Consider the following 9906-nt stretch of genomic DNA (forward strand, 5'->3'; position numbering starts at 1 on the left):
GTTCTACCTCCATGTTTTACCTCCACATTTTAACTCCATGTTTTACTTCCATATTCTACCTCCATGTTTTACCTCCATATTCTACCTCCATGTTTTACCTCTACGTTCTACCTCCATGTTTTACCTCCATATTCTACCTCCATGTTTTACCTCCATGTTTTACCTCTCTGTTCTACTCACATGTTTTGCCTCCGTACTCATTTCTCACCTACCTCATGTTTTCTCTGTTTCTACCTCTTTCTACCTCATGTTTTACCTCTGTATCCTCAACACCTCCATGTTCTACCTCCCATGTGTTCTACCTCCATGTTTTACCTATCTGTTCTACCTCCATGTTTTACCTCTCTGTTCTACCTCCACGTTCTACCTCCATGTTCTACCTCCTTGTGTTACCCCCAAGATATACCTCCCTATTCTACCTCGACCACACAGCGACGACATGATGATGACACAACGACACAATGACGGCACAGCGAAGGCACAACTATGACAACGACGACACACCGACGGCACAACAACAACACAACAACACAACACAGGCTGCTTCCTTGACACAACAGCATCCAGACTTGCAAAACAAATGACCTCTGGATTCGCCCCCTGGTGGCCATTCAAGTGAACACAGGTTGAAGACACTGATTTTCTGTGGTTGTGTGTGGACGTGTCATCTTATACTGAATGTGACTCAGCAACATTAAACATCACAGTCAAAGAGCTGCACTGCAGCGATAAACTGAGAGAATAAATCACAGCTGAACGGACATTTAAATTAATGCTCACACACACACAACATTACAGCAGTGAGGAACACACACACACACAAGCGTACAGCTGAGGCGAACACACTGCGTTACAGCTGAGAACACACACACAGCGTGGCTGAGAGGAACACACACACACACACACACACACACCACTGTGTCCTTCTGTTTACACTAAAATATAAAACGGATGCTTTATCAGATGTGAATCTGTCTCAAAGTTGTTGAGTGTGCGTTGCTACTCGCGGAGACACATGAGCTGCAGGGTCTGCTGCTGCCTCGTGTGGTTAATTTGTGTCACTGTGGTAAATCTGAAAATCTGTGTGTGTGTGTTCCAAAAATTCCAAATTCTCAGGATGTAAAACTAATATCCTGAGACTAACAAAGTTTGAAAGTAGTTTGAACTTTTACATTTGATGAGTCTTTAGATACCAAACACACACACACACACACACTTGCATGAGTCATCACTGCTTTGTGGAAACTCACAGAAACAAAGAAAGTAAGTGGAAGTTCACTGTGCAGCCTCCATGATTCCATTCATTAACACACACACACACACACACACACAGTCTTGTACAGTACAGTCTTAGTGTAGACACAATAGACACAACATTCCCGGGATTAACCAAAACCTGACTATAAACCCAGGTTTAATCCCATGAACAGGTGTGACACAAAGTGAGGACCAGCTACAATGTCATACAAAGATACAAAATGTCCTCACAAACCTCGCGTTAGCTTTCTAATCTGATTACAGGTCACCTGTAAGACTCAGTGATCCAGAAAAAAAAGAGTTTGTACAATAATCCTCGCACACCTGAGGTAAAAGCAGCAGAGGATGAGGATTGAACACACACACACACACAGTGTGTGAGTCTGCAGAAGATCAATACCGCTTCTGTTTGAGAGGCGATCGTTTAATCGAGCAGATAAATGTACAGACTGTGACTTTATAATCACTTTATAATCTGCTGAATATGAGGAATTAAAATAGTAATAAAACAAAAGTAATACCGTGATGCTAAGAACAAAGATCACACACACACTGTGTATGTATGCTGTGTGTGTGTGTGTGTGTGTGTGTGTAGATATAAGCTTTCATACGATTGCATCAGTTGATCAGTATCATTGAAACCAATCTCACACTCTGTCCTTTACCGACGTGAATGCATTTTGAATATTAGGTCACGATAAATCCTCTCACGCGCCGTCTTGAATCTTTACATTTATATATAACGTGCTTTAACTTAAAGATGATGACATTTAAATTACAGTGTGATCTTTATTTATAAGGAATATATCAAAACAAAGTGTTTAACGGTGCAAAAATACAATTCCTGACAGAATATGAAACGTAATTCTTCCTCTCCAAGTTCTTGTTAATCACTATTACTAAGTGCAGCTGTTGATTTACATTGAGTTGTTTTCCGCGTTCCTCAAATAAACAAAAAAAACATCACGTCCTTTGTGTGAAAGCGGTGTTTGAGGGACTGGATTCACATTCATTCCATCACGAATCAGTCTCACATTTTTGCTTCTGTCTCCGTGTCAAAACACCGGAGCTGCTGCCAAATCTTGTCTGTGTGGGTGCGTCTTTGTTTCAGCTCCTCAAACTGGTTCAACGCTATTTAGCTGCTTTTCCAGTGACTGCCAGTGACACTGTGCGTGTTTTTAAAGAAACTTTTTTTTATTATTAACAATCTAATGTTCAACAAAACGTGTAGTATTATTTAACAGCTCGCAGAACAGCTCAGTTACTGCACTGCAGTGGCACTGCACTGTTAAAAACCGCAGTGTCACTGTAAAAACAACACTGGCACTGTAAAAACCGCACTGTCACTGTAAAAAAAACACTGTCACTGTAAAAAAAACACTGTCACTGTAAAAACCGCAGTGTCACTGTAAAAAACAGTCATTGTAAAAACCACAGTGTCACTGTAAAAAAACACTGTCACTGTAAAAACCGCAGTGTCACTGTAAAAAACAGTCATTGTAAAAACAACAGTGTCACTGTAAAAAAAACCACTGTCACTGTAAAAACTGCAGTGACACTGTAAAAACAACAGTGTCACTGTAAAAACAACACTGTCATTGTAAAAACCGCAGTGTCACTGTAAAAAAAACCCACTGTCACTGTAAAAAAAAAACACTGTCACTGTAAAAAAAACAAACAATGTTACTGTAAAAAAACAGTGTCACTGTAAAAAAAAAACACTGTGTCACTCTTTGTAAAAACTACTGTCACTGTAAAAACTGGTGTGTCATGATTCCATCATGTATTGGTTGGTCCTGGTTGCTATGGTAACTGACATCAGCAGCTGTCCTCAGGCTCGTCTCTCATCAACTGTTGATCCAGCTCAGATTATCATTTTTAAACTATGTGTGTGCGTGCGTGCGTGCTTGCATGTGTGTGTGTGTGTGTGTGTGTTGTGACATCAAATATCTCAGCCATGTCAGGGAAAGAGCGTCAAAGAGCGTCCCTGCAGACAAACCTGTTGGTCTTGATGTTTGTTCTCAGACGGAAGCATGTGAATATTTTTGATCAGGTGATGTTTAGATCGCCGATGAAAGGAAAGTGGTGACAAAGGTGAGAATCTGTGGGTGGAGTGGAGTATAAAGACAGTCGTGAAGACAGACAGACAGACAGACAGTCAAAGAGATATCTCAGGACAGACAGAGCTTTGAGGTCAAGGTGAAGAAGACACAGTGAAAATGAACGTCAAACACATTCTGTGTGCTGTCGCTTTGACCCTTGTTCTCTTCTGCCAAGGTAAGAAACTCTCACTGAAAATGAAACATGATAAAATCGTTGTTTGATTTGAAACACATACTTTTCTTTTTCTCCATTTGAAACAATCATGAATTGCCATGAAGAAGAAAAGTGTTCAAATCATGATTTATAATCATATTCAACATCATTCGGTTATTTTTGACAAAACTTTGTCAGGATTCATTTGTTCGTTTGCTTTCAAAACTACTGTTTTAAATATTTTAGTGTTTTCTTCTACTTTTTTTTTTTTTTTTAGCATTTCTTACATTCTGTAACTAAGTTTCTAAAGGATGGAAGTAATTTCTGCTCATCTCCGTCTCTGTCTGTCTGTCTTTCAGGTGGTCAATCATCATCACACTTTAGTAAGTAAAACATTATGTGCTCTTCAAATCACCTACAGAGAAATGTCAAGTATCAACTCTTCAGCTTGTGTGTGTTGAATAACAACAATAATACCTCACAAGTGAGGGAGTGAGGGAGCGCAAAGAACAAGTGAGGGAGTGAGGGAGCGTAAAGAACAAGTGAGGGCGCAAGAACAAGTGATGGAGCGTAAAGAGCAAGTGAGGGCGCCAAAAACAAGTGAGGGAGTGAGGGAGTGTAAAGAACAAGTGAGGAAGTGCAAAGAACAAGTGATGGAGCATAAAAGAATAAGTGAGGAAGCGCAAAGAACAAGTGAGTGCAAAAGAACAAGTGATGGAGTAAGAACAAGTGAGGGAGCGTAAGAACAAGTGAGGGAGTGTAAAGAACAAGTGATGGGCGTAAAGAAGTGATGGGCGCAAAGAACAAGTGAGGCACAAGTGATGGGGTGTATAGAACAAGTGAGGAGTGCAAAAGAACAAGGAAAAGGCAAGTGAGGAACAAGTGATGGGAGTGTATAGAACAAGTGAGGGCCAAAACAAGTGAGAGTGCAAAGAAGAAGAGAGTGTAAAGAAGAAGTGAGGGCGTAAAAGAACAAGTGAGGGAGGAAGAACAAGTGAGTGAGGGAGCGTAAAGAACAAGTGAGGGAGTGCAAAGAATAAGTGAGGGAGCAAAGAAGAAAGTGAGAGGCGCCAAAGAAGAAGTGAGGCGAAAAGCAAGTGAGTGAGGGAGGCGTAAAGAACAAGTGAGGGAGCACAAACAACAAGTGAGGGAGTGCAAAGAATAAGTGAGAGAGCGTACAGAACAAGTGAGAGAGTGCAAAGAACAAGTGAGGGAGCGCAAAAAACAAGTGAGAGAGCGCAAAGAACAAGTGAGGGAGCGTAAAGAACAAGTTCCTTACTTGTTCTTTACGCTCCCTCACTTGAAGTGAGTGACTTTTCTAACGGGAAAGTTAACCGTCACATATTCAACAGGTTCACACAACACGACTGGACCACACCCGACCACGGACTACGACTACTATGGCGGTGGCCACAGTGGCGGCTACTACGATGGCAGTGTGTTCAGCGCGGCCAGCGGCCTCCACGTCTCCCACGTGTCCGCCGTCGGCGTCCTGCTGCTGTCGCTCTACGCACTGATCCACGCGTGAGAGGAAACAAAACATTCACTGTCTGAATGTACGTCCACGGAGGAAGAGGAGGAAACATTTATGTGTCTATCAAACACACACACACACCTGCTATAATCAGAAATGGGATGGGGCTTGAATTAGCGATTATGGGATGCAACGCTGTCGCTATCATATCACGCAAAGTTCTTTGAGACGACGAAGTCTTTAAATTTAGTTTATTTTCAGCTGCAAGTGCAGCAGAGCGGCAACTACAGAGGCCGCGGTCACATGACTACCCATCATCCTTTGCGTCTATGGACGCGAGGGTGAATTTAAACCCGGCGACGTTCAGAGAAAGTGTCCACAGCCTCACTTTCACCACAAAAGACAACAAATGATTGGAAAATGACAAAATAACAAAGAGATAAAAGGTTACGCAGAGAAAATATCAATACAACGTTTCATTGTGTTGATATTGTATCGATTAATTCCTGCCAGAGGTTTTTGCTTTTGTGTTTAAGCCTCCGACCACTAGGTGGCAGCAGATCTTTGAAGATTGGGACAGACTGACACGTCTATGTATCAGTTTTGACAGTAAATCATGGTACAGTTGTCCTGCTTCTATTCCACGTCTGACATTTACCCATAAACATCATACTGTGGACTTTTAAGGTGTCGTTTAAATAAACGTACGGTGAATTTTCAGGCGTCTTGTGTACGATGAGTGGATCAGGTTGATTACAGGACACCTGTGATGCTTCCTGTGTGTGACATCAGTCATTGTGTTCACTGATTATTACACAAGTGCTGTCTGAATACTTACTTAATGCTAGCTCACTGATTCATTGCCTGTTACTGTGTGATTGTTCATCATCATGTGCTGTGGAAATTCAATTCACCCCAAGTCCATATATGTATACTCTAGGACTCAAAAAATAAAAACATAAAAATAAAAACATAAACACTGGCTTTTTTATTTCACAGCATACATTTTTGTCTCAAAACAGCTGGAATTGTATAATTTAAAATGGCTGCCGTTTAACCCTTAAACACGTCACCTAGTCACATTTTTGTATTGTATCATTTTTTTTCATGCATATTGTTAAAAAAATTTATGCCAGGTTGTGCATTTTTTATTTTTAGTCTATTGTAAACAACGTTAACTAAAATACTTACACCTAGCACACCTACGGACAAAAAAGTCCCCATTCGAATCACTGTTTTTGATGCATCGTGACAAAAACTGTATAAGGGTTAAAAACTTTTTAAAAATTTGTATGTATGATGAGGACTGAAATAATTTATAAAAATGTATAGCTTCATTTCTTTATGAGCACACTCCAGGTGTGTTAACATGTGAGTATGGAATATGACATAAAAAAACAAATATGACAATAAATATGACAACAAAAAATACTAATACATATAAACAAAAATAATCCAGATTACATGAATGATACTGAAAATTATTCATTTATTGTGTGTATGTGTGGGGGGGGGGTTAGACCATAAAATGTGCAAAAACTTAAGAGTTAAAAGTTTTAAAAAATGTATCAATATTTGATATTGACGGAAAGGATTGATGTTGGTTTAAAACAATAAAAACAAAACTAGAAAAAACTTTTATATCTTATTTCTATCTAAGAGTTAAAAAAAAGAAGTGTTTGTATCATGTACTGAAACATAGCCAGATCTCACTGTGCTGTGAGCGCCCCCTACTGCTGAGATGCACTCTGTGACTCAGCTAACGCTAGCGGCGAAGACGTTAGCAATTTAGCGAGCCGTAGCAAAGCAAAACGTTATAAGACCCTTTCAAGAGCTACGTCACAGAGACGAGCGCGCGCAGTTTGGGGTCAGAAAGCGAACTAGTAGAAGTAGTAGTACTAGTTCAAGTTAGTACAAGTAGACGTGGAACTAGTCGACAGGCTACTAGGCTTGGAATGTTTGTATACAATGACTTTTTAAAGCCACTTTTTTTGTTATATAACAAACCTTTGATCTGCCGCAATAATGTACTAATGAATTTAAATGAAAATACCTTAAATTGAGGGCTTTTCTAAGTTATTTCCAGGTGAGATTAAAACAATGAATGGACTTAATTATCATAATGAATGAATGTGTGAATGTTTTAAATCTCTTGACAGCAGCAGTTATGACGTGAAATATCTGAGCCATGTCAGGGAACGAGCGTCCGCAGACAAACCTGTTGGTCTTGATGTTTGTTTTCAGACAAAAGCATGTGAATATTTTTGAAAAGGTGATGTTTAGATCGCTGATGGAGGACAGTGGTGACAAAGGTGAGAATCTGTGGGTGGAGCACAGTATAAAGACAGACGTGAAGACAGACAGAGACAAAGACAGGTCCAGGTGAAGAAGACACAGTGAAAATGAACGTCAAACACATTCTGTGTGCTGTCGCTTTGACCCTCGTTCTCTTCTGCCAGGGTAAGAAACTCTCACTGTGCTTTTCAGTGATTTTCTTTAAGACGAAATGAAAAAGGACAAAGTGTCTTAAATCAGTCGCACACTTTTCTTTTTCTCCACTTAAAACCATCGTGAATCGCCATGAAGAAGAAAAGTGTTGAGACGAAAGACATCGGTTTTAAATCATGTTGAACATCATTTGTTTATTTTTGACAAAATGTGTCAGGATTCATTTGTTTGTTTGATTTCAAAACTACTGTTTTAAATATTTTTAATGTTTTCTTTTATTTTTTTTTGCATTCCTTACATTCTGTAACTAAGATTTTAAAGGATGGAGGTAATTTCTGCTCGTTTCCCTCTCTGTCTCTTTCAGGTGGTCAGTCAGACTCAGGCTATGGTAAGTAAAATATTATGTGCTCCTAAAATCACCTACAGAGAAATGTCAAGTATCAACTCTTCAGCCTGAAGGAACAAGACGATGGTATTCTGTGTCAATCCTGAACCAAACGTACGGAAGTAAATCTGTGCCATCTGAGTTTGAATTTGAAGTTTGAACATTGACATTTTTTTTGCATTGAAATCAGACTTTGAATTTTAAAAGCCCTCAAATTTCAAGCACTGACGTTCATTCTCAAATAAATTCAGTGTAAAAAAAATTCAATGTCAATTCAGTCGTAAAATTCAATGTCTCAAAAATACAGTGTAAAGACATTCTACATAAATTCAGTCCAACGATTCACTAAAAACATTAAATTACAAAAAATCTGTCTAAAATGTTGATGTCTCAAAAATTCAGTGTAAAAAATTAAACCTCAAAAAATTCAGTCAAAACAAATTGAACTTTTTTGATTGAGTTTTCTGTGACATCGAATTCTATTACAGTGAATTTATTTTAACATTGAAAAATAAATCACTGCTTGAAATGTGACGGCTTTTAAAATTTAAAGCCTGATTTCAAACATTCAGTGTTAGAAATTAAAAATTTTTTTTAGAATAACATTTATGATTTGAATAGTTTGAGGTGATGATTGAAGTGGAACCGGCCTGAGGCAAAGTTAACCGTCACGTGTTCCACAGGTCACGCGGTCATGTACGACGACCACGAAGAGCACGATGACGGCGGCAGCGTGTTCGGCGCGGCCAGCGCCCTCCACGTCTCCCACGTGTCCGCCGTCGGCGTCCTGCTGCTGTCGCTCTACGCACTGATCCACGCGTGACAGGAAACAAGACATTCACTGTCTGAATGTACGTCCACGGAGGAAGAGGAGGAAACATTTACGTGTCTATCAAACACACACCTGCTATAATCAGAAATGGGATGGGGCTTGAATTAGTGATTATGGGATGCAACGCTGCAACGTTTTCATTGTGTTGATATTGTATCGATCGGTTTTTGCTTTTGTGTTTAAGCCTCCGACCACTAGGTGGCAGCAGATCTTTGAAGATTGGGACAGACTGACACGTCTATGTATCAATTTTGGCAATAATTCATGGTACAGTTGTCCTGCTTCTATTCCACGTCTGACATTTACCCATAAACATCATACTGTGGACTGTTAAGGTGTCGTGACATTGTTACGTCCCTACTTTAAATAAACGCACGGTGCTGTCTGAATGCTTACTTAATGCTAGCTCATTGATTCATTGCCTGTTACTGTGTGACTGTTCATCATCATGTGCTGTGGAAATTCAATTCACTCCAAGTCCACTCTGGGACTCATAAAAAAAACATAAAAATAAAAACTGGCTTTTTTTGTCACAAAATAGCTGGAACTTAATCATTTTAAATGGCTGCCTTTTAACCCTTAAACACGCAACAACAATTCATGCATATTGTTAAAAAAAAAATGTATTGTGCATTTTTTATTTTTAGTCTGTTGTAAACAACGCTAACTAAAATACTCACACCTAGCACACCTACGGACAAAAATGTCCTCATTCGAATCAATGTTTTTGATGCATCGTGACACAAACTTTAAGGGTCAAAAACGTTACAATTATTCAATGATATTTGATATGTATGATGAGGACCGAAATAATTTATATACATTTTATAGCTTCATTTTTTCATGAGCACACTCCAGGTGTGTTAATACATATAAACAAAAATAATCCAGTTTACATGAATTATATTGAAAATAATTCATTTATTAAACTTTGCAATTTAAGAGTTATAAGTTTATATTTCAAACAAGACTTTTTAAGACGCAAATCCATTTGTTCTTTGTCCATTGAGCGGTCGCTCCAAAACTCAGTAGCCAATAAGCAGACAGTTTTCTAAGGCCCGCCCACAAACAAAAAAACAACCCTGGCACAAAGAACAATGACAAACCTGAAACACTCCCAGCTACAGTTTGTGTCCGTTTATGCTTACGCGTGTCTCTGTCCTTAAAATGTGATTTGATTGTCTTTGTTTCTTCCACATTCAAACACAAACAGGAAGTCTCTGTAAATCTGGGCAGTGTGTGGTGGATGAGTGA

At 39.2% G+C, this 9906-nt stretch overlaps 1 long non-coding RNA gene across 1 annotated transcript; it reads left to right on the top strand.

Moving 5' to 3' along the window:
- Positions 1 to 3259: 3259 nt before the first annotated feature.
- On the top strand, positions 3260 to 9047 carry LOC122765789. Its single transcript, XR_006360006.1, has 4 exons — positions 3260 to 3456; positions 7370 to 7447; positions 7800 to 7823; positions 8504 to 9047. It is a non-coding gene; the product is annotated as an uncharacterized LOC122765789 (long non-coding RNA).
- Positions 9048 to 9906: the final 859 nt, after the last annotated feature.

Source organism: Solea senegalensis, linkage group LG3 (genome assembly GCF_019176455.1).
Source record: "Solea senegalensis isolate Sse05_10M linkage group LG3, IFAPA_SoseM_1, whole genome shotgun sequence".
Taxonomy (NCBI): domain Eukaryota; kingdom Metazoa; phylum Chordata; class Actinopteri; order Pleuronectiformes; family Soleidae; genus Solea; species Solea senegalensis.